A 26,423-nucleotide genomic window follows, 5' to 3' on the forward strand; every position below is an offset into this window, starting at 1 on the left:
CTCCTAGTTCAGCCTTGGCTGCTCTGCTATAGCTGCCTCTATCAGCCTAAGCTGCTAGAACACTACTACTCCCTACTAATAAGGGATAACTGGACCTAGTATAATGTGTAAGTACCATTAGTACCCACTACAAGCCAGGCCAGCCTCCTACACCATCCACTTGAGAGACTGTGGCTTTGCACTCCGCAGGACCAAGCAGTGGACAAACCACCCACTTGACAGACTGTGGCCTGGCACTCCCCAGGACCAAGCAGTGGGCAAACCACCCACTTGAGAGACTGTGGCTTTGCAGTCCCCAGTACCAAGCAGTGGGCAAACCACCCACTTGACAGACTGTGGCCTTGCACTCCCCAGGACCAAGCAGTGCCCACCTATTCCCCGTCCCCCTGAGGTGCCTGTGTGTTTTTGACCTGATGCCCCTGCAGTGTTCTCTCCGTATTGAGGCAGGAGTCAAATGTGGCCTTGCCCTATGTGCTATGGCCCTGTGGGACACGAACATTTTGGAGTGGGCATTGTCCCTCCATTTGTATATATTGTACATACTGTTTAGTGCTTTCAGGACGTATTTATCTAAATTTGTAATATTACACTCACTTTAATCAATTCCTTTTGTCCTTGCGTTATTCCTGAGAGTTACGGGGTGTATATGTGATGTTGTTGCATCTGTTTGTGTGTGTATAGTGTTGGAGGTGGGAGTGTTGCGTGTGTGTCACTCTCTTTTTCCTTCCCCCCCTCCCTTGTGTGCTAGGTGCGGTACTCACCGTGGTTGTCTTCACTGCCGTTCGTGCTCCTGGTGTAGGAGGAGGTAGACCAGCATAGGAAATATGTGCAGTTCGGGTTCCATGGCGTCGTGGTTCTTCCTTGAGTGACGAGAGGTGAGTCGTTTCCGTTCTGTGTACTGTTTCTGCCGTGCTTTTGATGGCGTTGGTAGTGCCCCGGAAAAGGTGGCGGATTGGTGTGTCATAATACAGTGGGCTGTACATTGTCTTCCGCCTGGCTTTTGGCGGGTACCGCCGCGGTGTTTGTTGCTACCGCCGTGGCGGTCGGAGTGTTAAAGTGGCTGTATGTGTTGGCGGTTTCCGCTGTGGTCATAATTCCATTTTTATTACCTCCGGCCTGTTGGCGGTATTAATGCCGCTTTATCACTGACCGCCAGGGTTGTAATTAGCGCCATAGTTGGTTAACATGGAAATATGTGTTCAGTTTTGTGCAGTGTGTCATTATTTGTTCCTATCTTCCTGTCTAAGGAGACAGTTTTACAAGGTAACTGAGCTCACTGAGTGTGGAGCATCCACACATCTCAAGGACAGGTTTTTTAAATGATGGAACCGAGAAGGCTGAAAGATTTGAGTCTGGTTGATGGTAGATGGTTTGAAAGATTGGAGCCTTGGTCCAGAATTAAGACTTGGTCAGGGTTTAAAATAATTTCTAATGCTCATTGTTAATGCCACCTTAATAAAGTCCTTCCTTTTTTACCACACACACTCAACCCCATGCAGTCCTTCCCTTGAAGCCCAAACCTGTCTCAAAATATCTATAAACAGGCAATTTTACTCCACAGAAACATTCCTTCTCAACATCAGCTTCTTCTCATTCAACTTGTTCCATGTTTCCGCATTTATCAGTATATATGGTGAACATGAATCCACCCACATTGCAATTTCCTTTCCAAACATTTCCACCATGCAGTTTGGCGGATGATATGGCTCAAACTTAGTTTCTATATCTTAATTTCCTTGAATGTATCACAGATCACCAACACACCCACTTCTGCATCAGTTTCTATTTCCCATAGAACGTCTTAGACATTATCTTACTCTCTTGCACCATGTTCACATTGCACTTCACGTTGCTTTTCAAATGAATTTTGAAAAAAAAACTATTCTCTGGCAACTGAAACAATCTGCCTTTACCGCTGGACAGTTTCCAGAAGTTGCTACATGTTTTATACTTCCATAACTATAACAAGTTAGTTTCCCATTCTCAGATATAGTTTTCAACATAATCTCTTTTTTCTCTTTGGACTTACCCGACACATGTTAAGCAGGCTACACCAACACCCCCTTGGTTTTGTACCCACCATCTTGTATCTTCAACTCATCTACATAACATGAGGTATTTTCTATATGTTTGGCCACCATTATGGATTTTTCTAATGATGTCTCCTCTAAATCCAAAAGCTTCTTCTGTGTATTCATGTTAGGGGTTTGATAAATCAATTGGTCCCATGTTATCTCCCCATGCAGTTCCTTAAATGTACTTGTTGCAGGCAAAGTTCACAAAATTGCCACATACTGATCAATAGTCTCACCTGGTAATTGTGCACACAAGAAAAACTTTTGCCTCTCCACAACACTGATCTTCTTACCATACTTCTCTTCCAGTGCGTTAATGGCAGATACAAATTCATCCTCCTCCTCCTCATCCATAACCAATCCATTGTCCCTTCCTTCACTACAACCTGTAAATGCTGGCAACATTTTCCACACTTTTCTGCCTTCCACTCCCAAGTTAGGCTTCAGTAAACTCAATTTCTTCTTTGCAACAAACATTTCACCACCGATATACTTCAACAAATATGTTTCAAATGCTTCTCAGCAGTCCTCCCGTGGCATAATGGGTTCACCTGGAGTGGATATAAAAGTGGGTGGAGGTGCAACAGACTCCATAGTGTCTATGTTCAAATTGAGACTACGCCTACACCCAAATATTCCCTAATTCATTGCCAATAATACATCAGCAGTACAAATAAAATTGTTTCAAAATTGTTGCCTTTTTTCTTCCCAAAAAAACAAATTTACATAATAAAATTAGTCGCTGTTGTCTAGTAGATTCCAAAACAATAAATCAATATAACAAAAGTCATGCCTGAGTTCCATTTACTGCTCAGATGCTAGTTCCAACTTCCTTTAGAGAATTCCACAGTACTATCCAATCAGACTATGCCATTCAGAAATCAAGACTCCAGTCAATTTGAAAACTTTTTACATACACGATATTGCATCTACAGTTAACTCAATCTTCGAAACTGTGCTTTACTGGGATTAGCAGCAATCCCACTTCCCTTCAAATTTGTCCCTTGGGACTTCAGGATCCACAACTTGTGAGTCATACTTCCATGGTAATCTGCGCAAGCATCATATTGTGCCGCAATTACCACTTATTAGTTTGGAATGTGGAAACACGTGCTGGAAACTCACACTTTTGAATGTTAATCAGCCCGTGTGCCAGTAGGCATCCTTTCAAATATTCAACAGCCTGAGCGCAAGCAGGTGCTCAAGCGAGCAGTTCTTTACTGTTAAATAAGGGCACAATGACTTTTAACAAAATGCCCCATCTGAATAAAATGTTTCCCTTCATCTGCCCCAACTCTGAACTGAAATCAAAGCTGCATTTAAGTGTCCTGGCTAGGACAGCCGTTCAGCCACACTCACTGTTTGTCCTGTTGTGTGGGCTCTCATTATCCTAATGATGCTGCTGGATTCAGGCGACAGCATCACCTGAATTGTGGGGAACTGAGTCAAATCCCGCACCATGTGACAACTGTCGGCCTAATCTGTTTGCGGCCAACTAGCCAACTAGCAGGACCTCATCACTGCCCAAGGGCACGGATGTTTTGTGGCATCCTGGCGCATGACAGGATGACTTCTCAGGGAAATCGTGGTGTATCAGATCTCATCCTTTTCTCTCAATTACATTAGTCTCACATATGCAAAGACTAGCAGAAAATGGATCAGTAAGATTTATTGAATCAGCTGCATCTTAGATAAAATGGCATGAATTGGAATAATTAGAATGATGAAATATGCTAGAAGTAAAATGGTGACAAGAAAAGTGAAACAGAGGAAAAGTGCCACCATACTGTGACTATGCGTGTAATGTATGCAATTCCTACCTAAGCTATGTTAGAGCACAGCATGATACACACTAATCCGCCCTTCAGGACTCCCCGGGAAGACATCATCGCCCATACCTGAACAAGGAAGCCACCCCCATATAGGCAAGGGAACTGGTGGACTAAGATAGCCGCTGTAACAAAGTCAATCAGCATGAGGTCGTGGTCATCTGGCTGGAATGAAAGAAAAGGAACAGTTTAAACCACCTTGTAGTAGCCACTGACAGCTGAGGAGATGCGTGAACCACCTAGTAGTAGCCACTGACTGCTGAGGAGGTGCCTGAACCACCTTGTAGTAGACCACTGACAGCTGAGGAGATGCGTGAACCACCTAGTAGTAGCCACTGACTGCTGAGGAGGTGCCTGAACCACCTTGTAGTAGACCACTGACAGCTGAGGAGATGCGTGAACCACCTAGTAGTAGCCACTGACTGCTGAGGAGGTGCCTGAACCACCTTGTAGTAAACCACTGACTGCTGAGGAGATGCCTGAACTACCTTGTAGTAGACCACTGACTGCTGAGGAGATGCCTGAACCACCTTGTAGTAGCCACTGACTGCTGAGGAGATGCCTCATTTCCCTCACATTTCAGCGATGCAAAGTTCTGGAATCTGAGAGGAGCCACAAACTTCCTTCCACCTAGCATTCCCAGAAGTCTCCCAATAAAAATGATACCTCACTTGTGTTGGTAGGCCTAGTGCCCGCGACAGGGAGGGTCCCAAAACATATTGTGGGAATAATGATAACTAAGGTGAGTGTACTAATTAGTCCTGGGACCGGGAACCTTTTAGAGAAACCTATCAAACCCAGACATTTCTGAAAAGTAGACATCAAGAGGAGGCGAGGGAGGTATCACTTGTGAGGATTCCCCAAAGTTTGTTTCCCCAGAATGCCCTGCAAATGTAAAAAGTTTAATAAAAGCACTATGTTTCCGTGCATTTCTGTGATGTAAACTACAGGAATATGCAGGGATCCACAAACTGCTTCCTACCGAGCATTCCACAACTTGTCCCAATAAAAACGCTACCCCCCCTGGACTTAGTGCCCGTGATGCACAATGGTCAATGGTAGTCCTTACATGAGGGCTACTGTTCACCCTGGGGTGATCCATTCCTGACGCAGGTACTAGGCACAGGCACACAAGTGGGGTAGCGTTTTTATCAGGACAAGTGGGGAAATTCTGAGTGGTAGGAATTTTGTGGATTCCTGCATATTCCAGTAGTTTGCAGGACAGCAATGCAAGGAAAAACAGGATTATTTCAATGTTTCACCTTTACAGGGTATTCTGGGTAAGAAGACTTTGGGGAACCCACACAAGCCACACTTCCGTGGACTCCCCAGGTGTCTAGTTTTCACAGATGTCTGTGTTTGGTAGGATGCCCTATATGGTTGCCGAGCCCAAGGCCAAAATGCAGGTGTCCACCTTACAAAACCAGGTTGTTTTGTGATAGACCATTTTTATGTCTCCACAATACAATATGGACCATTCCCCGACGCGGCCCTGTTACCCAAACCATGCGAGTTGTCCAGTAGGACTGCAAGGTGGGTTTCTGCACTAACTCAGTTTTAAGCACATGACCTAAAAAGATCTTCAACTCTGCAAGCGAAGTGGGGATCCACTGGCTTGTTTTAGAACGTGGCCCAAGAGTGCCTCCATGCTCCCTTAGAAATTGTTCTGCACTCAAGTGTGTTTGCTGCACAATTTGCTGAAGGAAGTCAACATCCTAAACGAGATGGATGTAGTTGACTGGCAGAAAGTTGGCCATATCAATTTTACATCCAGCGTCACCAGTAAAAGGTGGAATTTGAGGCTGAACTAAATTGGGGGGCAGCCCAAAGAGTACTCTTCCTGCGCTTGCCGCCGCACGCACCTGCTCTCTGGGTTGGGCTAACCCGCTGTGGTCCTTCTGCACAGACTGTGCTTGTGAAGGGACAGCACGACTGTCCTCATTATCTCCTTCAGAATCACTGGAAGTGGAGTCATCGGATGGAACTCCGCCAGCTATAAAATCACTCCCAGATTCTGCTCCATTGTTCTCTTCCTCAGATGCTGTCTCAGTATCTGCTGTCTCAGTCTCTGATCTTGCCTCAGAGCTATCCTCCATAACCTGAATTAGGGCTTGAGCAGGAGTCATCCAATGAGACGCCATCTCTGCTACTGGTTAAACTGTCCCTCTAAGACACTAGCCTAAGTAGAAGGCAGATATGGTCACAAAATTGCTGGTGGGTGTGTGTGTGATGCGTGCAACAGTAAATGTCAGTCACCTTACCATTGTTTCTTCCCTCAATCAACAGGTTCTCAGAAGACACTGAAAAAAACAAAAAGGACCCACTATGACTTCACCTTCCACATACCCATCATCACAGCCTTTAGCGCTGCTGGCGCCCAGTCACCATTTTTGGTGCTCTCACTCCCATGACCTCCTCCTTGGATTCCCTCACTGCCACTCAGCAAAAGTGCCATTCATCTCTCCATAGCCCCCCTTGCACATACATTTCAATTGTTTTAAAGTGCAGGTAATGGCTGGCTTTACTAATCCACTCAAAAATTCACATAAAATACAGATCTGCTCTTTGCAGCAGGGATATACACCTTCTGCGCTACTTTATGGCGTCAAAACTGCCACTAGACAAAAGTCTGATCTCTTTCTCTAGCTGGAACATAATCACATATATATATATATATATATATATATATATATATATATATATATATAACTGAAAAAAACAAAGGTTAGAGGGATGTTATAGTTAGGCTCACATTTCAACCAACAAAACCATAGAAATTCAGCATTTATAATTAGAGTTAGCTCAAGTAACTACAACTCGTGCCCTAAGGTAACTATGACTTGCGCCCCCGCCATGCACAGTTTATTCCTAAAAATGTTTACTGCACAAATTACATTGATACTATCAAGGATGTTATCAAAGATGTCATGGGTACCGTAAATTGAGAGGTGATTAGCAGTGCATCATGGAGAGGACGTGAGTTATAGTTACCTTAGGACACAAGTGGTTTTGTACGCTTGAAATGTGAGCCAAACTATAACATCCCTCTAACCTTTGTTTTTTTTCCAGTGAATTTCTGTTTTTTAAAAATCTATTTCCTAACTATAACTATAACGTCCCTGTAACCGTTGCTTTTTCAGTGAATTTCTATGTCATTTTCATTACTATACATTAAACCAACTACCGCCATGCATGGCCTTCAGCCGTGCACGGCAGTAGTTGGCCACACCAACCCCCTATAAGCACCCAAATCTGCACCATGCACGGCCTTCACCTATGAGCAGGGGCGGTTGCCCTCAAGACCTGGCCTGCCGCCAGACCCTGCAGCCAGCTACCCCTAACCACTGAACCCCATGCTGTACATGCACCTTTGGCCGTGCGCAGTGGGAGTTGTCCACAGCCTCTCTCGGTGTGAGAACAGATATGATGTATCTCGGGGTGAGAGTGGTGGTCAGATTGTCTGTCTGGTTGTGAGAGTGCGTGCATCAGTGTTTTAGTGGGTATGTCAGTGTGTGTGCGGGTCTGTGAGGGTGTAAGTGGGTCTGTGAGTGGGTGCATGAGTGTCTGAGTGAGTGAGTGAGTGGGTGCGTAAGTGTCTGAGTGGGAGAAACTGGTTGAAGTTAGAGAAAGAGAGCTTTAATATCTCATATAGTTAGAATTAGATATTTGTGTTCAATTTAACTCAAACCCCCAAAGCTCAGTGTTAGGCTTAGGTTTTTTTTCTTTTTTTTAAGCCCTTTATGGGCTTCCTGGGACTGTGAGGGAGCCCTCAAGAGCTCCCCTGTAGTCCCTACATATTCTTTATTTATTTTTTATGTTTTTATTGTAATAAAATGCCCATAAGGCTTCCCCCGCAGTGCCATTGCTTCAGCAAGCACAGAGCTGCTTTGACAGTTGCTCCCTGCTTGCTGAAGCATCTCATCTCTGTCCCCTGCCTGCATTCGGGGGACAGAGCTGAAAGCTTTGAGTTTTGACAGCAGGCCCCGCTACAGCAAACAGCTATGTGGGAACCCCAGGACACAGTAGGAGATGGCCCTGGGGTGGCAGTCCTCAGGTCCATCACTGGCTCCAGGAGGGGGGCCGTGCAGCCCCCCTCCAACGTGAAGACAGCCCCGGGGAGTAGTGGTCCGCGAGGCTAATGGGGGTCTGAAACAGACCCCTTTTCGATTGTTTTCTATTTGCCCCAAGGGTTGGTGGTCTCTAGGGTGCAGGGGGGCCACGGGTCTCCCCCTGTATATCTATAGAGAACGCCCAGGGATGGTGGTCCCTGGCATGTGGGCATCCCATAGGGACCCCCTTTTTGAAAAAAATAGATTTTCCCCAGGGGGTGGTGGTCCCTGGGGTATGGGGGAGCCACCGGTCCCATCGCATACTTAAAAAGGAAAGCCCTGGGGAGGTGGTGGTCCCCAGGGCAGCGGGGGCACCACGGGCCCCCCTGTGTTTTTATAAAAGAAAGCCCTGGGGAGGTGGCAGTCCCCTGGTTTTTTTTCTTCCGTTTTTACTGCGAATTCACAAATTTTGTTAACTTGCATAAAAAAAAAAAATACAAATAGTTTTTGTTTTTTGCTCTGCGGGGGGTCCCTCTGCCCCATCCACCCCCCCCCCCCACACCAGTGCTAAGGGGTAAGGGTGTCCCTACCCTGGCCCCTTTTTTTTTTTTTTTTTTTTTTTTTTAATGGGACTCAGCTCAAGCCGAGTTCCAAGTTGTCTGCCAACACTACATGGTTTTAAGTATTGGCATCCAATCAGACCAGTGCATTTCCCTGCATGTGCTCGTCTTTGTTCACAAATAATTCGCAGCCAGAGGTATACAAATTTGAATTTCCCTACATTTCTCAAAAACTAATAGACGGATTTGCTCCAAATAAGCAAAAGTGTGATCTGAATACCGACAGCTAGCTCTCTGCCAAATTTGGTGTAATTCCGTCCAGTGGCTCTGCCTGTAGTCGTGTCTAAAGAATCCTATGGAAATTAACATGGGAAATGCAACATTTTTTCTGCCCCCTTTTTCTCAGCCCCCACTTGACGGATCACCCTGCGTAACAAGAATCACGGTACAGTTTTTTGGGGAAATCTCGTGAAGATTTGTCAAACGGTTCCAAAGATATAGGCAAATCAAAAAACACTTTTTCTATGGAAACATGTCCTAAATATGACTACCATTTTCACGAGGGTTGACCCCACCCCCCCCCAAAGATGAAATCCCTGATGTTTAGCGTGGTTTCCTGGTCGTGGATCGCAGTGCAGCCACGATCCACAGTCAAGAAACCCTTTTAGGAAGGCCTCATTTGAGAGGGGAGAGTCTCCCTTTTCAAACAACGCTTCCCTGAAACTGGGGAGGCCTTTTTAGGCCTGTTTTCCCCACCGGAGTAGAAATCGGCCTTGCCTGCTGCTTTCTGCTCCGATAGGGGAAACAAACCGTGAGGTCAGCGCATTTCATGGCGTGCTGATGTCACAGATGGGTGGGTGCAGGGAGATACAGAAGCTCTTCCCTGTCTCCCCAGGGCTATTAACTTAAAAAAAAAGTGTGCTAGGGTGCAGTCAAGCCTAACATTAAGCTAGACGTTACACTGAGATTTAGATTATGTGGTGAACGGGATGGGCAAACTCCTAGATGGCCAACAAGAAGTGTTTCAAGGCTGCTGGGGAGAAGAGACAAGAGAGCCTGGGATAAAGGTCAAGGCAGCTGCAAAGAAATGGAAGGGCAAGAGGTGTAGGAAACCAGCCTCTAAAGCTCCCATGGTACCTGTAGATGGGGTGCTAGATGAGGCAGCCCTGGAGACAACCAGGGAGGACACTGCCTCTGTAGGAGAACTGCCTGAGCTTGCTGTATGGCACATTGAGGGTAGGCCTACTAAGGAGGAATTCTGCAAGGTGCAAAGAGATTGCACAGCCCCATAGAGGCTGAGCCAGCAGACCAAATCCCAGGCAGCTGATGATACCTCTGGGGATCAGTGATCACATTATTTACTGGGAGAACAGCCTCCTCTAAGGCACCTGTGGATGGGGCAGAACATGTGGTTCCCCAATGTTACAGGGCCTCCCTACTAGGTTTTGCTCAGGAGATTCCCCAGCAGGATATCTGCGGCAGGACAAGACCTTTGACAGGCTTGTCCGTCGCTTTTATTGGCCTCGGATGATAACAGCCTCAGATGCGTTCTGTAGGACTTGTGTCACCTGCCAGCCAGTGGGAAGACCAGGAAGAAGTTTAAGGCTCCCCTGAGTCCCATGCCTGTTGGCACCCCCTGGGGAGGAAGGCATCAAGTTTTGGACCCCAAAACTGCCTTGAGCAACAGGTTTACCCTGGGTTTGGTAGGCCATGCAACATGCTACCCAGAGACCATCCCTCTGAGGATCATAACTACATTTGCAGTGGCTAGAACCTTTACAGGGATATTTACCCGAGTGGGTTTCCCCAAGGAAGTGGTGTCAGAAAGGGGCATCAGCTTCATGTTCACGTACATGAAGTCCGCGTGGAAGGAATATTGGACAACCTATAAGTTCTTATCACCCCCAGAATAATGGGTTTGTTGAGGGATTCAACAAGCCCATGATTATGGGCCTACCGGAGCCCATGAAACAAAAGTGGGACATCCTCTTGCCTTGCTTTTTGCTTACAGGGAATACCGCAGGAGTAGGATTCAGCCATCTGGAGTGCCTCTATAGTCACCCTCTAATGGCACCTCTCAGTTTAGCAAAGGAGGGGTGGGAGCAAGCTTCCAAGAGATACTCTTAGGATGTGGTTAGCTATACGTTAGCCTGCTGCAATCAAATGCAGTTCTGGAAGAAGGCTTCTGAGAACTCAGAAGCAAACCAGAAGGTGATGAAGCAATGGTATGACCAGAAGACAACTCTGATTGAATTAGGCCTGACCAACAGGTAGGGGTGATGGAGCCAATTGAGCCCAGGGCCCCTCCAAGATTGTTGTACATGGCCCTATGAAGTGATTGAGAGGAAGGAGGAGGCCACCTACTTGGTGGATCTCAAGATACCCTTATGGGTCCTCCACCTCAATTGCCTGAAGCCCTACCATGAGGGGGCTAAATTGAGTTTGGCGTTTTGCACACCAGAGGCCACTTCCTATTCAAGATAATGCCCTTTGGCTGGAAAAATACCTTTGCCACCTTCCAAGGCTGGTGATCCAGGTTTTGGCTAGAATGGAGGCCTTCAGAGGTCCTTACCAGGATGATATAGCTGCCTTCATCAGCAGTTGGGAGGACACCTGTTTCACCTCCAGGATGTGCTTCAGGTTCTGCAACCTGACTATCAAGCCCAGTAAGTTCCAGATAGGGCAGGGGTCTGTGGTGTACTTGGGATGACTGGTGGGCTGGGTAAGGAGCAGCCCCTCCAGGCCAATATAGAAACCATTATGGCCCCGGATCCCCCCAAAAGCAGACAGAATTGAGGGCCTTCCTGGGCCACACTAGTTACTACAGGAGGTAGGGAGGTGGTCCTTCCGGGTTCTCTAGGTTGAACTTGGTGGATGTTCTATTAAGAGGTAGGCCATGCCCAAAAGGAGAAATATATGGTTCACTGAATCTACTCATGAAGGATGATCTGTATAACCATTCCAAGAAGTGGCAGAAGAAATTTGCTACCATAAATCCTACTCTCCTGGAGTCTCTCCGCCTTGCCCAATCTGTTTTTTCCCAGTTAATTTGCAAGTCCAACATTATAAAATGTGTTTTGATTCAAATTACACTCCGGGCCAGATTGCTAAGTGGGGTGGGGATAAGGGGACTCAGTGCCCAAGATGTAAATTTTATGGGGACATAATTTATATGTTTGCTGGGGGTCTTGCTCTAGTTGCGATCATAGATAAAATCTATGAGTTCTGTAATCAAAAGCTTAAGTTGAAAATCTCCTTCTCCTCCTAGCTGATTCTACTTGGTATACAGGAAGAAGGGGGTGCCAAAAAAGCACAATCATTTTAGTTTATTACTGCACCAGTATTTCAACTGTGTATCGCCTTGGCCTACGTTTACCCCATGCTGTAGGATGCTGGCCTCGTGTGATGGGCACTTATGGTGTTTCACCTTATACCAGGTCCAGGTATCCCCTATTAGTGAAGTGTAGGCAGTGTCTAGGAAGACAGGGCTCTAGAGGTAACTGTGGATGAGCGGCCAAGACTTCTCTGGGAGGCATGCAAAGCTTATGCAATACCACTATAGTCACACAGAGCTATCCCACATGAAATAACCAAACAGTGTTACAAAAAGTAGTACAAATAATAGAATACTGAATAGGAAATCCCTCAACTGGAGGTAAGTAAACACAGTATTATATACACATTAGCAATCAGTAAATAGCATAGAAAGCAATAAGCACTGGTAAAAGCAGTAGCAAACAGTGAGGGCTCCGGGGAGAGCCAAAGCATATACTAAAAAAGTGGAATTTGAAAGGCAGTCCCCACCCAAGGAAGTGGAATCAGTAGAAGGGAGCTGGAGGGACTAGGAACCCCCAGAAGTGAGTACCAGAGAGATCTCCAGTGACCAGGAGAGCAGAGTTAAGTACCTGGTTTCCCCCAAAACTAACAGGAGGAGTTTAGAAAAGGATTTGCAAGATCCAACAAAGACTGGAAGAACTCAAGGGTGGATCCTGACAGAAGTGGACCTACTAAAGGAAGGGTACTAAGTCCAGTTTGTGATGGAGTGACCGGTTGTGGCAGTACCCACCCCTCTGCGAATGCAGGACCAGGTCGACAGTGGACCGAGAAGGTCAGCAGTGCAGCACAGGAGCTGAAGAGGAGACCCATAAATGATGCAAGTGATGTCCCACGTCAGCAGTCGTGATGCAGTCAGTTAGCGGTGCTGGAATACCACCAACAAGCCTTGGCAAATGCAAGAGACAGAAAAGAAAGTTTGCAAGTCTGAAGAGGACCAGCAAGGTCCAGGGGATTCGACCTTAGGAGGGGAGTTTGGGGTGACCCTCAGCAGCTGGGAGAGTCACACGAGGAGGAGGCAGCCCCCACAGGCAACCCAGTGGCAGCAGGCACAGGAGTCGCAGTGAGGCCCACTCAGCACACCTGAAGAGGAGTGCCACGTCACTGGAGCAGCAGGCAGGAGACTATGCTTTGCAGGAAGGAGTGCTGGGGGCCGGGGCTACACGGAGCCTGAAGATCCCTTGGAGGATAAGCAAACACGCCTTCGTAGCTGCAACAGTCGCAGAGGTACTGTCGGACAGCTGGTAGAGATGACCAAGGAGACCACTCCAGACTATCACCGGTGATGCAGGATCCAAGCAGTTCTAGAGGAGAGAAGATCCACACAGCCAGTCATCGTTGCAGTTGGTGCCTGCAGATGAAGGGGAGTGACTCCTTCACTCCAAGGGAGATTCCTTCTTACTTGAAGACTTGCCACCCTCAGAGGATGCACAGCTGGGGAAATGTTGCAGTTGCTTGAAGGAACCAGAGAAACAATGTTGCAAAGCGTAGTCGTCACTGAAATTGCAGATTGTCAGTTCCTGTAGGGTCCAGTTGCAGTCCCAGTGGCCAGAAGATGAAGTTAACATTGCAGAGGAGTCCTGGTGGAATCTTGCATGTCGAATCTGAGGACCAACCCAAGAGGGAGACCCTAAATAGCCCAGGAAGGTGGATTGGTCACCAAGCAGTGTGACCACCTATCAGGAGGGGGCTGTGACATCACCTACCTGACATGGCCACTCAGATGCTCCCAGGAGACTCTGCCCACCTTTTATTCAAGATAACGGAATCAATTAAGTGGCAAACTGAGGAGCTCTGGACACCACCGCTAGGGTGGTCATGGACAGGGGAGTGGTCACTTCCCTTTCATTTGTTCAGTTTCGCGCCAGAGCAGGGACTGGGGATTGCTGTACTGGTGCACACCGGTTTATGCATGGAGGGCACCAAATGTGCCCTTCAAAGCATACTGGTTGCTTGGGGAGGATACCCCTCCCAAGCCATGTAACACCTATTTCCAATGAAGAGGGTGTTACCTCCCTCTCCCACAGGAAATCCTTTGTTCTGCCTTCTTCTGCTTGAGCTGGTCAAGCAGCAGGAGGCAGAAACCTGTCTGAGGGGTGGCAGCAGCGCGTGCTGCCCGGAAAACCCCAGAAGACTGCTAGGAACAATGCTGGGTGTTCTCTAAGGAGCCCCCAGAGTGCATGGAATCATACAATCAATACTGGCAGCAGAATTGGGGTATGTTTCTGACATGTTTCTGACATGTTTGATACCAAACATGTCCAGGTTCGGCGTTAACATTATGGTAGTGACCTATGTCCAGTACAAGGGGTAAAATGGCTTCCCTACACTTACGAAGTCCACTGTAATAGAACTGGAGTTCGTAGGGGCACCTCTGCTCATGCATTGGTGCCCTTACACACTGTTAGCTGCACCCTGCCCCCTGGGCTAGAAAGGCCTACCATAGGGGTGACTTATAGTGACCTTGTGTAGTGACCTGTAGTGAAAGGGTGCATGCACATTTTCACGCGTGCTGCAATGGCAGGCCTACTGACACATTTTTCATGGGCCCCCATAGGTGGCACAATACAATCTGCAGCCTGTGGGCAAGCCCAGGTGCCCCAATGCCCTGGGTACCTAAATACCATATACTAGAGACATATGGGGGCACCAGTATGGAAATTGAGGGGTGTGCAAAGTCCTAAGTAGCCAAATTTAGAGGGAGAGAGTACAATCACTGGGGTGCTGGTTAGCAGGATCCCAGTGAAAACAGTCAAAACATACTGACAGCAGGTAAAAAGTAGGGGTAACCATGCCAAAAAGAGGGTACTTTCCTACACATGCCTCCTGCTTTTAGTTAGTGGTTGGCTTGGCTGTTGGTCATATACAACCTTGAAAGGGCTTTATACCTGCGGAAGAGCCAAAAAATAAGGAAAAGGGGGCTGATGATTTGGACCCCCTTGCAGAGTGGATTACCGATCAAAAGGAGGGGTGGGAGGCCTCCTCGCTCTGAAGTTTCTGGTCAGGATGATGTCATATCATTGTGATTATTGGCTTCTGTCTTTGAGGGACCGCGGGCCGGTGTGAATGAATGAATTTACTGCACCAAGTACTTCTCTCCTTTCCTCTCCTGTTTAACCCTTTTCAGGTATACAAAGGCACAAATCTATGAATAATGTGAATTAATTATGACTTCCTTATCTTATGGCTGTGAGAGGATATTTGTATATTTATTGTATTCCCACTGTGACCGGGGATGGTTTTGTACTTTTTTTGTATTCCTTAACTGTCAATAACATATTTTTTAAATAAAAAGGACTGCACACTTTACCACTATTAGCCAGTGCTATAGTGCTTGCTCTCGTTCTCTAAAACATGGCAACATTGACTTATACCCACTTGGCACATTTAGGGCCATATTTATACTTTTTGACGCAAAACTGCGCTAATGCAGTTTTGCGTCAAAAAAATTAGCGCCGGCTAACGCCATTCTGAAGCGCCATGCGGGCGCCGTATTTATGCAATGACGTTAGCCGGCGTTAGCCGCCGGCACTGCCTGGTGTGCGTGAAAAAAAACGACGTACACCAGGCCTCGCCGGCGTAGGGGGAAAATGGAGTATGGGCGTCCAAAAATGGTGCAAGTCAGGCTGAGGCAAAAAAATCGCCTCAACCCGATTTGCGCCATTTTTTTACGACGCCCAACCCCCATTGAAATGACTCCTGTCTTAGCAAAGACAGGAGTCATGCCCCCTTGCCCAATGGCCATGCCCAGGGGACTTATGTCCCCTGGGCATGGTCATTGGGCATAGTGGCATGTGGGGGGCACAAATCAGGCCCCCCTATGCCACACAATTTTTTTTCAAAAAAATACTTACCTGAACTTACCTTAATGTCCCTGGGGTGGGTCCCTCCATCCTTGGGTGTCCTCCTGGGGTGGGCAAGGGTGGCAGGGGGTGTCCCTGGGGGCATGGGAGGGCACCTCTGGGCTCATTCTGAGCCCACAGGTCCCTTAACGCCTGCCCTGACCCAAGCGTTAAAAAGAGGCGCAAATGCAGGGTTTTTTGCACCGCCCACTCCCGGGCGTCATTTTTGCCCGGGAGTATAAATCCGACGCATATGCATCGGAGTCATTTTTTAAGACGGGAACGCCTACCTTGCATATCATTAACGCAAGGAAGGTGTTCACGCCAAAAAATGACGCTAACTCCATGAACTTTGGCGCTAGACGCGTCTAACGCCAAAGTATAAATATGGAGTTAGTTTTGCGTCAAATTTGCGTCGAAAAAAACGACGCAAATTCGGTGCAAACAGAGTATAAATATGCCCCTTAATTTACTTGTACGGGTCTGTAAATTAAATGCTACTAGTGAGTCTGCACCACTGATTGTATCACCCACTTAAATACCCCTTGTAAACATGACTCCGTAGCATGTGTGTGCAGTTTTAAACCACCATTTGTTTTTCACTCCTGCAAGGCCCATAGGATAACATTGAAGTTACCTAAAAAGTTGTAACTTCTAATTGAGACCAGGTAGACAGAAGAAGTTTGCTGTCTAAAGAATTGTAATTAAAAGCCATCTTTAATGTAAAGTCAGATTTTGAATTACAATTCAGAAAATGCCACTATCAGAAAGTTAGCATTTTCCTGCCTCGGCTATTTAGTGCCTGCAGCCTGTCTCTGGGTACCATGAACAGGTGTAGCTGACAGTTAGGGCACCCCCTACCACCACCATGTGTGTGCTGTATCCAGTGCACCATGCCGCAGGGTAAGGGGCAAAGGCGTACTTTTCCATGACGCTATTCATATTGGTGCTACTCCCACAGAGTACACAAGGCACCATTCTAAAGAATGGAAGCCCCCTTTTAACGCCTGCTTTTGAGAAGGCATCAAAAGTGCTGTAAAAAATTGCGTAAGGAAACCTCATAGATTTCCTTACGCCATTTTTACGGCTCTCCTAACGGGGGAACGCCTCCTTTGCATACATTATGCCTGGTGCAGGCATAAAGTAGCGCAAAGGGTTACAGAGTGGTGCAATGTGTGCATTGTGCCACCCTGTAAATAAGGCGTGGGGATTCTGGCCTCGTTGGGCCACAATAACATCAAAAACAATGATGTTTATGTGGCACTAGGGCATTATAAATATGCCCCTTAGTCCTTGTGTAATCCTCAAAGACAGCAATATGCAGTAGAGAGCTTAGGTGTACCTGGATGGTCCATCACTGGCAGGATAGGAGGACAGATTAAGGCATAAACCCCACTTACACCTGACTAGGCCTGGTCCTGCCTTCACACAAAGGGCTGCATACCCCCCTGTAGTTAGTCTAGAGCCAGGGGAGGGTGAGGCAGGAAAGCTGTGGACTCCATAGAGAGTCCTCTAGGAGCTTCTCCTACTTCAGAGAAGGCACCAGGTATACATGGTGGACCTCAGACACAAACTCTTCAGCACACTCCTGGTCCTTTAGACTCTGCCAGGAAGGGCTGCTGTGCTGCGGAAAGGACTGCCACTCTGCTGGCTGCTGCTCTGAAGGTCTGCTGCTCTGCTGGACAGTTCCTTCCCTGCACTCTTGCCTGGTTGAGAAGGACTGGACTTGTAAATCTGAACACAGGACCCCAGAGTGACTCCAAAAGCAAGCAGGCGGATTGGCTTCCGAGTCAGAAGCCTCAGAGACATAACAGGCTTTCAACAACTTGGAACTCATCACCTGGACTCTGTCATCCATGAGTCCTACCCTGCAAAGTGGTGCCACCTTAGTGTTGGACCCTTGAAATCAGGCCAGAAGTTGCTCTGCCAGCCCACCCGTGGACCCAGTAGAACCAATGCATCTCCTCTGTTGGGCGGTGCAACCCCGAACCAACGCACCACCTCTGTTGCACGGATTTTCCCAGTACCAGGGCTTAGCATTACCCTTACAACCTCATTGGAACCACAGCTGCACAACGCATCACCAACACAGGCCCATGTGTCACAAGCCCCCTCGACCACGGCCTCCTCGATAACATTGCAGGACCTCGCATCACAGTCTCACAGTTTCTTGGAAATTACGCTGGGTGACGCAACTACGACCAGGACCTTTCATCAACTGTGCTGCGCAACAAATCCTTTTTGTAGGGCCCGCCAACTCATCACAACCAGGATTTAAGGTACTCTTGTTCAGCAGGCCTAACTGGTCCCCTTAGCAGTCCTGCCCTCCATCGCGATTGGCCTGAACTTGTGACTTTGTTGTCCTGGGTTACAGTGAACCAGATATCCACAGTTGGTGCATTGTGCTTTTTATTTTCACTTAAATCTTTAAATTTGCATATCTCCGGTTCTATTGATTTAACTTGTTCCATTTTGGTCTTATATTATTTATTAACATGTACTCTATTTTATAAGTTAGTGAGGGATTCTTCTTGTGTTCTCACCCTCTTACTGTTTGAAGTGCTGCATAAATACTTTACATACTGCCTCTAAGTTAACCTGTCTGCTCTGTGCCAAGCTACCAGAGGGTTGAGCACAGTTTAATTTGGGGTTTGCTTGTGACTTCACCCTGACAAGGATTGTGGTTGCTGCTTGGGTAGGTTTTATCCTCATCCACCAGTAACCCAATTTCTTACATTGCTCCAGGGAAACAGAATAGTGACAAATATATGGCCTAATAGTTTTCCAAACCGCACCTACATTATAGGTTGCAGGGCTGTTTTTATGAACTGTGGAGGATAAGACATAGTACTGTCTACCTTCCTGCAAAAACCTGGAACTCTCTGCCTCTGCACCTCAGGCAATCACCATCGCTGACACAATTGAGCAAGGACTCAAGACCTGGCTCTTCAACTAAACCGCAGATCCCCCTCACCCCTAACCCAGCGCCTTGGGACCCTTATGGGTGAGTAGTTGCACTTTATAAGAATTCTGATTGACTGAGTGTAGGAAAGTACCATCTTGCCTGGCATGTTACCCCCATTTTTCACTTTATATATGTTGTTTTAGTTGTATGTGTCACTGGGACCCTGCCAGCCAGGGCCCCAGTGCTCATAAGTGTGCCTGTATGTGTTACCTGTGTTATGAATAACTGTCTCACTGAGGCTCTGCTATCCAGAACCTCAGTGGTTATGCTCTCTCATTTCTTTCCAAATTGTCACTAACAGGCTAGTGACCAATTTCACCAATTCACATTGGCATACTGGAACACCCTTATAATTCCCTAGTATATGGTACTGAGGTACCCAGGGTATTGGGGTTCCAGGAGATCCCTATGGGCTGCAGCATTTCTTTTGCCACCCATAGGGAGCTCTGACAATTCTTACACAGGCCTGCTGCTGCAGCCTGAGTGAAATAACATCCACGTTATTTCACAGCCATTTACCACTGCACTTAAGTAACTTATAAGTCACCTATATGTCTAACCTTTACCTGGTAAAGGTTAGGTGCAAAGTTTCTTAGTGTGTGGGCACCCTGGCACTAGCCAAGGTGCCCCCACATTGGTCAGGGCAAATTCCCCGGACTTTGTGAGTGCGGGGACACCATTACACGTGTGCACTACACATAGGTCACTACCTATGTGTAGCTTCACAATGGTAACTCCGAATATGGCCATGTAACATGTCTAAGATCATGGAATTGCCCCCTCTATGCCATCCTGGCATTGTTGGCACAATCCATGATCCCACGGGTCTGTAGCTCAGACCCGGGTACTGCCAAACTGCCTTTTCAGGGGTTTCACTGAAGCTGCTGCTGCTGCCAACCCCTCAGACAGGTTTCTGCCCTCCTGGGGTCCAGCCAGGCTTGGCCCAGGATGGCAGAACAAAGGACTTCCTCAGAGAGAGGGTGTTACACCCTCTCCTTTTGGAAAAAGGTGTTAAGGCAGGTGAGGAGTAGCCTCCCCCAGCCTCTGGAAATGCTTTCATGGGCACAGATGGTGCCCATTTCTGCATAAGCCAGTCTACACCGGTTCAGGGACCCCTCAGCCCTGCTCTGGCGCGAAACTGGACAAAGGGAAGGGGAGTGACCACTCCCCTGACCTGCACCTCCCCTGGGAGGTGCCCAGAGCTCCTCCAGTGTGCTCCAGACCTCTGCCATCTTGGAAACAGAGGTGCTGCTGGCACACTGGACTGCTCTGAGTGGCCAGGGCCAGCAGGTGACGTCAGAGACTCCTTCTGATAGGCTCCTTCAGGTGTTGCTAGCCTATTCTCTCTCCTAAGTAGCCAAACCCTCTTTTCTGGCTATTTAGGGTCTCTGCTTTGGGGAATTCCTTAGATAACGAATGCAAGAGCTCATCAGAGTTCCTCTGCATCTCTCTCTTCACCTTCTGCCAATGAATCGACTGCTGACCACGCTGGAAGCCTGCAAAACTGCAACAAAGTAGCTAAGATGACTACTGCAACTCTGTAACGCTGATCCTGCCGCCTTCTCTACTGTTTTCCTGGTGGTGCATGCTGTGGGGGTAGTCTGCCTCCTCTCTGCACTAGAAGCTCCGAAGAAATCTCCTGTGGGTCGACGGAATCTTCCCCCTGCTACCGCAGGCACCAAAGAACTGCATCACCGGTCCCCTGGGTCTCCTCTCAGCACGACGAGTGAGGTCCCTTGAATCCAGCAACTGTGTCCAAGTGACTCCCACAGTCCAGTGACTCTTCAGTCCAAGTTTGGTGGAGGTAAGTCCTTGCCTCCCCACGATAGACTGCATTGCTGGGAACCGCGTCTTTTGCAGCTACTCCGGCCTCTGTGCACTTCCGGCGGAAATCCATTGTGCACAGCCAAGCCTGGGTCCACGGCACTCTAACCTGCATTGCACGACTTTCTAAGTTGTCCTCCGACGGCGTGGGACTCCTTTGTGCAACTCCGGGTGAGCACCGTTTCACTCCTTTCGTAGTGCCTGTTCTGGCACTTCTGCGGGTGCTGCCTGCTTCTGAGAAGGCTCCTTGTCTTGCTCGACGCCCCCTCGGTCCCCAGACGCAATTGGCGACATCCTGGTCTCTCCTGGGCCACAGCAGCATCCAAAAACCCTAACCGCACGATTTGCAGCTAGCAAGGCTTGTTGGCAGTCTTTCTTCAGGAAAACACTTCTGCATGACTCTCCACGGCGTGGGGGATCCATCCTCCAAAGGGGAAGTTTCTAGCCTATGTCGTTCCTGCAGAATCCTCAGCTTCTACTGTCCGGTAGCAGCTTCTTTGCACCCACAGCTGGCATTTCCTGGGCATCTGCCCATCTCCGACTTGCTTGTGACTTTTGGACTTGGTCCCCTTGTTCCACAGGTAGCCTCGACTGGAAATCCATTGTTGTTGCATTGCTGGTTTGTGTCTTTCCTGCAGAATTCCCCTATCACGACTTCTATGTCCTTTGGGGAACTTTAGTGCACTTTGCACTCACTTTTCAGGGTCTTGGGGTGGGCTATTTTTCTAACCCTCACTGTTTTCTTACAGTCCCAGCGACCCTCTACAAGGTCACATAGGTTTGGGGTCCATTTGTGGTTTGCATTCCACTTTTGGAGTATATGGTTTGTGTTGCCCCTATCCCTATGTGTCCCCATTGCATCCTATTGTAACTATACATTGTTTGCACTGTTTTCTAAGACTATACTGCATATTTTTGGTATTGTGTACATATATCTTGTGTATATTTGCTATCCTCATACTGAGAGTACACTCTGAGATACTTTGGCATATTGTCATAAAAATAAAGTACCTTTATTTTTAGTATATCTGTGTATTGTGTTTTCTTATGATATTGTGCAAGTGACACTAGTGGTACTGTAGGAGCTTCACTCGTCTACTAGTTCAGCCTAAGCTGCTCTGCTAAACTACCATTATCTATCAGTATAAGCTGCTAGACACCCTATACACTAATAAGGGATACCTGGGCCTGGTGCAAGGTGTAAGTACCCCTTGGTACTCACTACAAGCCAGTCCAGCCTCCTACACTGAGTGAACAGAAACTGCCTTTAAAACTATATTTCAATGTTGCATAGGAGAAAATAAGAAGAGGGAGCATGCAAACTCATCTTCTCCTGTTAATAAAATTGGTCAGACCGGGATAAAACAGACCATTGAGAGGCTCTGTGCAAGACGTGTCAAAGGGTATGTCATAGAATTTAGAATCTTAAATTGACATCTAATAAACTCCACTGGAGTTGAAAATACAGCTCTAGTCCCGGGTATTAGTGGCAGATTACAAGTTGCCCGGTGCAGAGATACAGTGTGAAATCACGAGCCAAGATCACTTGGCCCTTTTCCACATGCCTACCCCAATTCTGAAGATTTTTCCATTCTCTTTTATCACCTGCTCTTTTTTAGGTAATTGGGAGGAGGGCCAATGCGAGTTGCAGGGCATGGTCAGGGGTACTTGCAAAATACAAAATAAACTTGATAAAGGCAGACCTGCTTTTTAAATCTTCATTTACCCACTCTCCCCATTTTCCCGCTCTCGCAATATCAAGAGCATTGAGAAAAAAACAATCAAAAAGTGAGTAAAGAGAAACCTAGCAATTAAGAAAAATGCTCATAATGGCTTTGGCCACAAACTGTAAAAAAAGAAACTAAGGATAGTCAAACTCAGCTTCTCTCAGCTTTACCCAAGCTTCTGACGATTTCTTAATTTTGGAAAACATACTTCCACTCTTAATAATTCAAAGAGTCCATTGTTTGCCAATATCGTCCTGTTCTCATCTAAGTAAGAATGGAAGTGCCCAAAGCCTGCCAGACCCCACCGTGAGGTTTCTGCCCACGGACTGCAAATTACATCTCTGGGGTTTCGAGTTTCCTCTGAACAGTCTTCATGATGATGCTTTGGTGAGTCTTAGATGAAACTCTTCTCTGCACAACATCATCGATCCTCTAGGTGGACTCCCTGGTGGTGGGTCCAACACTGGACTCCACCAAGTTTAGTTAAGCGAAGAAAAACATTACCTGTAACTGTAACTCTCCAGCATTGGTATCTTTCATGGATTCATATGCTTGAATCACTCCCCCCCTTCTTAGTGAGAGTCCCTCAGTACTGACAGCCTGGTTAGGCCCAAACAGTTCCCTTATTCTAAAAGGCCAAACTTCAGCCAACAAGGTGGGAGAGCTCCTTTTTTTCACATCGCAGAGGTCGTCATACCTCAAATTTCTTTGCACAAGAATGAGTATAAATACAAGAAAATGCTTGAGGCGAGTCTCCATTCCAGAAGGAGGTAAGTAACATTTCCCTTCTTCAGCATTGGATCTCTCATAGATTCACATGTCTAACTCAGACTAGCAAGCAGTGTAAACTATATAGTTTATAATTATGTCAGAGTTTCCATAGGTAGTCCATTTTTTGTTTTTCTAATAACTTTGGCACTGTTTAGAAATCTTCACAAAACTTTTTTTTTAAAGTTCATCCACCCCAGCTCCTTCCTGGAAAAGTGTGGGGAGATCCATCAAGTGGGGGGTAAGAAAAAGAGGGGCCCCAAAACATCATTTTCTCGTGTTAATTCCCAAAGGAAATGTGGGAAGCAATACAGAAAAAATACAACAGAAAGGAATTGCACAAAATTTGGCAGAAAAGTACAACTTTCCTCAAAGTGTGCTTGTAGGAAGCTGGGCCTTTATGTGGCATGTGAATATCATGTACAGAGTCCAGGGGGTCCCCAGTGAGTGGACGGGCTTGCTATGCAATCCCAAAGTGCTCTGTTTAGGGGCAGTGTGGTCAAGCAGCCTTAGGCTTAACACAGAAGAGTGCAAGAAATCTACAGATGCACACCATAGTCGATAAATGAGACATACGACTCAAGAAGGAGAGCCACACCAATTTATACAAATAGCAAGTATCTTTATATATGTTTAGGCATCAGAGGAAAATAGTTAAAGGAAGTACATTTTTAAATAGTTATTCTTTTTACTTTAAAAAGTGGACACTGCAGTTTCTGAGTTCTGCAATGTTATCCTATGGGAGGAAAAACAAGTTTTGCTAAACAGGTAGAGTACAGCAACTTACAAGACCAGTCACCTGGGGTTAAGGTGAGGGGTGGGCAAGGTCCAAGGCAGCACCAGTAGTATACCACCAGCAGCACGGGGGCAGCCATGTACAGAGCGCAAAACAGCGTCTAGTGACCAATACGTTCCTAAGGAGATCAGTCACGGTGAAAAGAGGCTGCAGGCTAGGACTTGGCGTCCTCTTTGGGTGACCCCTTGAGTGGACTCAGGTCTTGCAATGCTTGGGCTGTAGGAACATCAGTGGTCCTCTTTTTCCTTGGTTCAGAACGTCCAGGTTCAGAGGTGCAGTGGTCTGTCAGGGTTGCTATCACCAGAAGCGGCAGGGGTTGTGGGGGGCCTGCACAAAGAGGCTGCGCTGGTGTGAAGGTCGCAGTGGGGAAACCCACAATGGACATTGCTTCTGGAGAGGCTGGGACCAGGTCGGGACAGTTGGCCACTTCAGCATGGGAGGCTTGGGTGTAGTGGCGTGTCCTTCTTAAGGTCAGCAGGGATCTGCTTCTCTGGTGCCACGGGCTTCACTAAATACTGAATTTAGGGGTGTTAGAGGTGTGTAGGGTAGTAGCCAATGGGCTACTGACCCGTGGGGTCACTATGCCTCCCTATATGACCACTTCCTGTGGGAAGAAGGCACAACCCTGTCACAGAATTCCTAAGTGTGCCATCTAGACCATCCGGAGGTCTTTCCATCTGTGTTAATTTGACACTGGCAGTAACAGCAGTGAAAATAAACTAACTATAGACATGCTATAGGCTGTAACACTGCTGGGTCTGAAGCTGAAGGGGTGCACAACACTGATACTGGTAATAAATGTACACTTCAACTGCAAGTATAGCCTGAGGCTCCGTAAGATAAGAGAAGTTGTAGCGACCACTGTCGATACAATAATACCTGGCCGAGTACGTGGATAAACCCCTGGCTGATCCCACAGTAAACATCTTAAGCACATTTCTTAAAACACATCAACTGAATTCTGCACAAGACGGACTCCAACCCACAATAAGGCCCCAGTCATACAACACCTCAACACCGCACTACGTATTCATGAGCAATCTCCTCTGGGACCAAAATTTGGAGTTTAATACTACAGCAGCAGTCCATCAATCATCTTCCACTAGCTTCTGTGATATCTCTGCAGTCACTCAGCCCCAATATCCATCCGGCGATCAAGGAAAAAGAGTGCTGCCAGCGACAATCCTATAGCGTGAAGGTGAAAGAGAGCAAAAAAGACTAGCCTCTACAAATAAATTGGGACTGAGGAGCTTTGCCGTCAAAGTGCAATAACCAGAAAATTATACAACAGGTGTGTGCGGCAGTATACAAAAAACAACAACAGAAATACTTGCAATGGCCACATGATCACAGCCTCCTAAAAAAAAACAGGCTGAATACTAGCGGTATGTTAATAACCTCAACGGACACTATCATGACAGACATAAGTGAGTCCTAACTGAAACATGGATCTACTGTCTACCCCCACCCACCAGATCCAGTGATGCCAGCCCTCCAGTGCAACATGATAGCAGAATGCACAACCATCTGCATGCCAAAAACAGGGCATGGCACACAGATAGCCCATCAACTTCAAAGATGGGGATCATAGCCGCATGACTAAATTCCTCAAGAAAATAAGGAGGGATAGGGCCCTGGAACCGAATGGGCTCCCTGGTAACCTATTTAAGAAGTGTAGGAAGGTAGCCTCTTTCTAGCCTTGTTACCCCCACTATTGGCCTGTTTGTGAGTATACATCAGGGTGTTTTTACTGTCTCACTCGGATCCTGCTAGCCAGGGCCCCAGTGCTCATAGTGGAAACCCCAATGTTGTCAGTGTGTTTGATATGTGTCACTGGAATCCTGCTAGCCAGGACCCCAGTGCTCATAGGTTTGAGGCCTATATGTGTTCCCTAGGTGATGCCTAACTGTATCACTGAGGCTCTGCTAACCAGAACCTCAGTGTTTATGCTCTCTCTGCTTTTAAAATTCTCACTGCAGGCTAGTGACTAATTTTACCAATTCTGATTGGCACACTGGAACACCCTTATAATTCCTCGGTATATGGTACCTAGGTACCAAGGGTATTGGGGTTCCAGGAGATCCCTATGGGCTGCAGCATTTCTTTTGCCACCCATAGAGAGCTCAGACAATTCTTAAACAGGACTGCCACTGCAGCCTGAGTGAGATAACGTCCACGTTATTTCACAGCCATTTTACACTGCACTTAAGTAACTTATAAGTCACCTATATGTCTAACCCTCACTTAGTGAAGGTTAGGTGCAAAGTTACTTAGTGTGAGGGCACCCTGGCACTAGCCAAGGGGCTCTGACATTGTTCAGGGCAATTTCCCTGGAATTTGTGAGTGCAGGGACACCATTACACGCGTGCACTACATATAGGTCAATACCTATATGTAGCATCACCATGGTAACTCCAAACATGGCCATGTAACATGTCTAGGATCATGGAATTGTCACCCCAATACCATTCTGGTATTGGGCGGACAATTCCATGCATCCCCGGGGCTCCGGCATGGAGCCTGGGTACTGCCAAACTAACTCTCTGGGGTTTTCTCTGCAGATACTGCTGCTGCCAGCCCTCAGACAGGTTTCTGCCCCCCCCTGGGGCTTGGGCAGCCCAGTCCCAGGAAGGCAGAACAAAGGTTTTCTTCTGA

This window comes from Pleurodeles waltl, chromosome 4_1 (genome assembly GCF_031143425.1).
Source record: "Pleurodeles waltl isolate 20211129_DDA chromosome 4_1, aPleWal1.hap1.20221129, whole genome shotgun sequence".
Taxonomy (NCBI): domain Eukaryota; kingdom Metazoa; phylum Chordata; class Amphibia; order Caudata; family Salamandridae; genus Pleurodeles; species Pleurodeles waltl.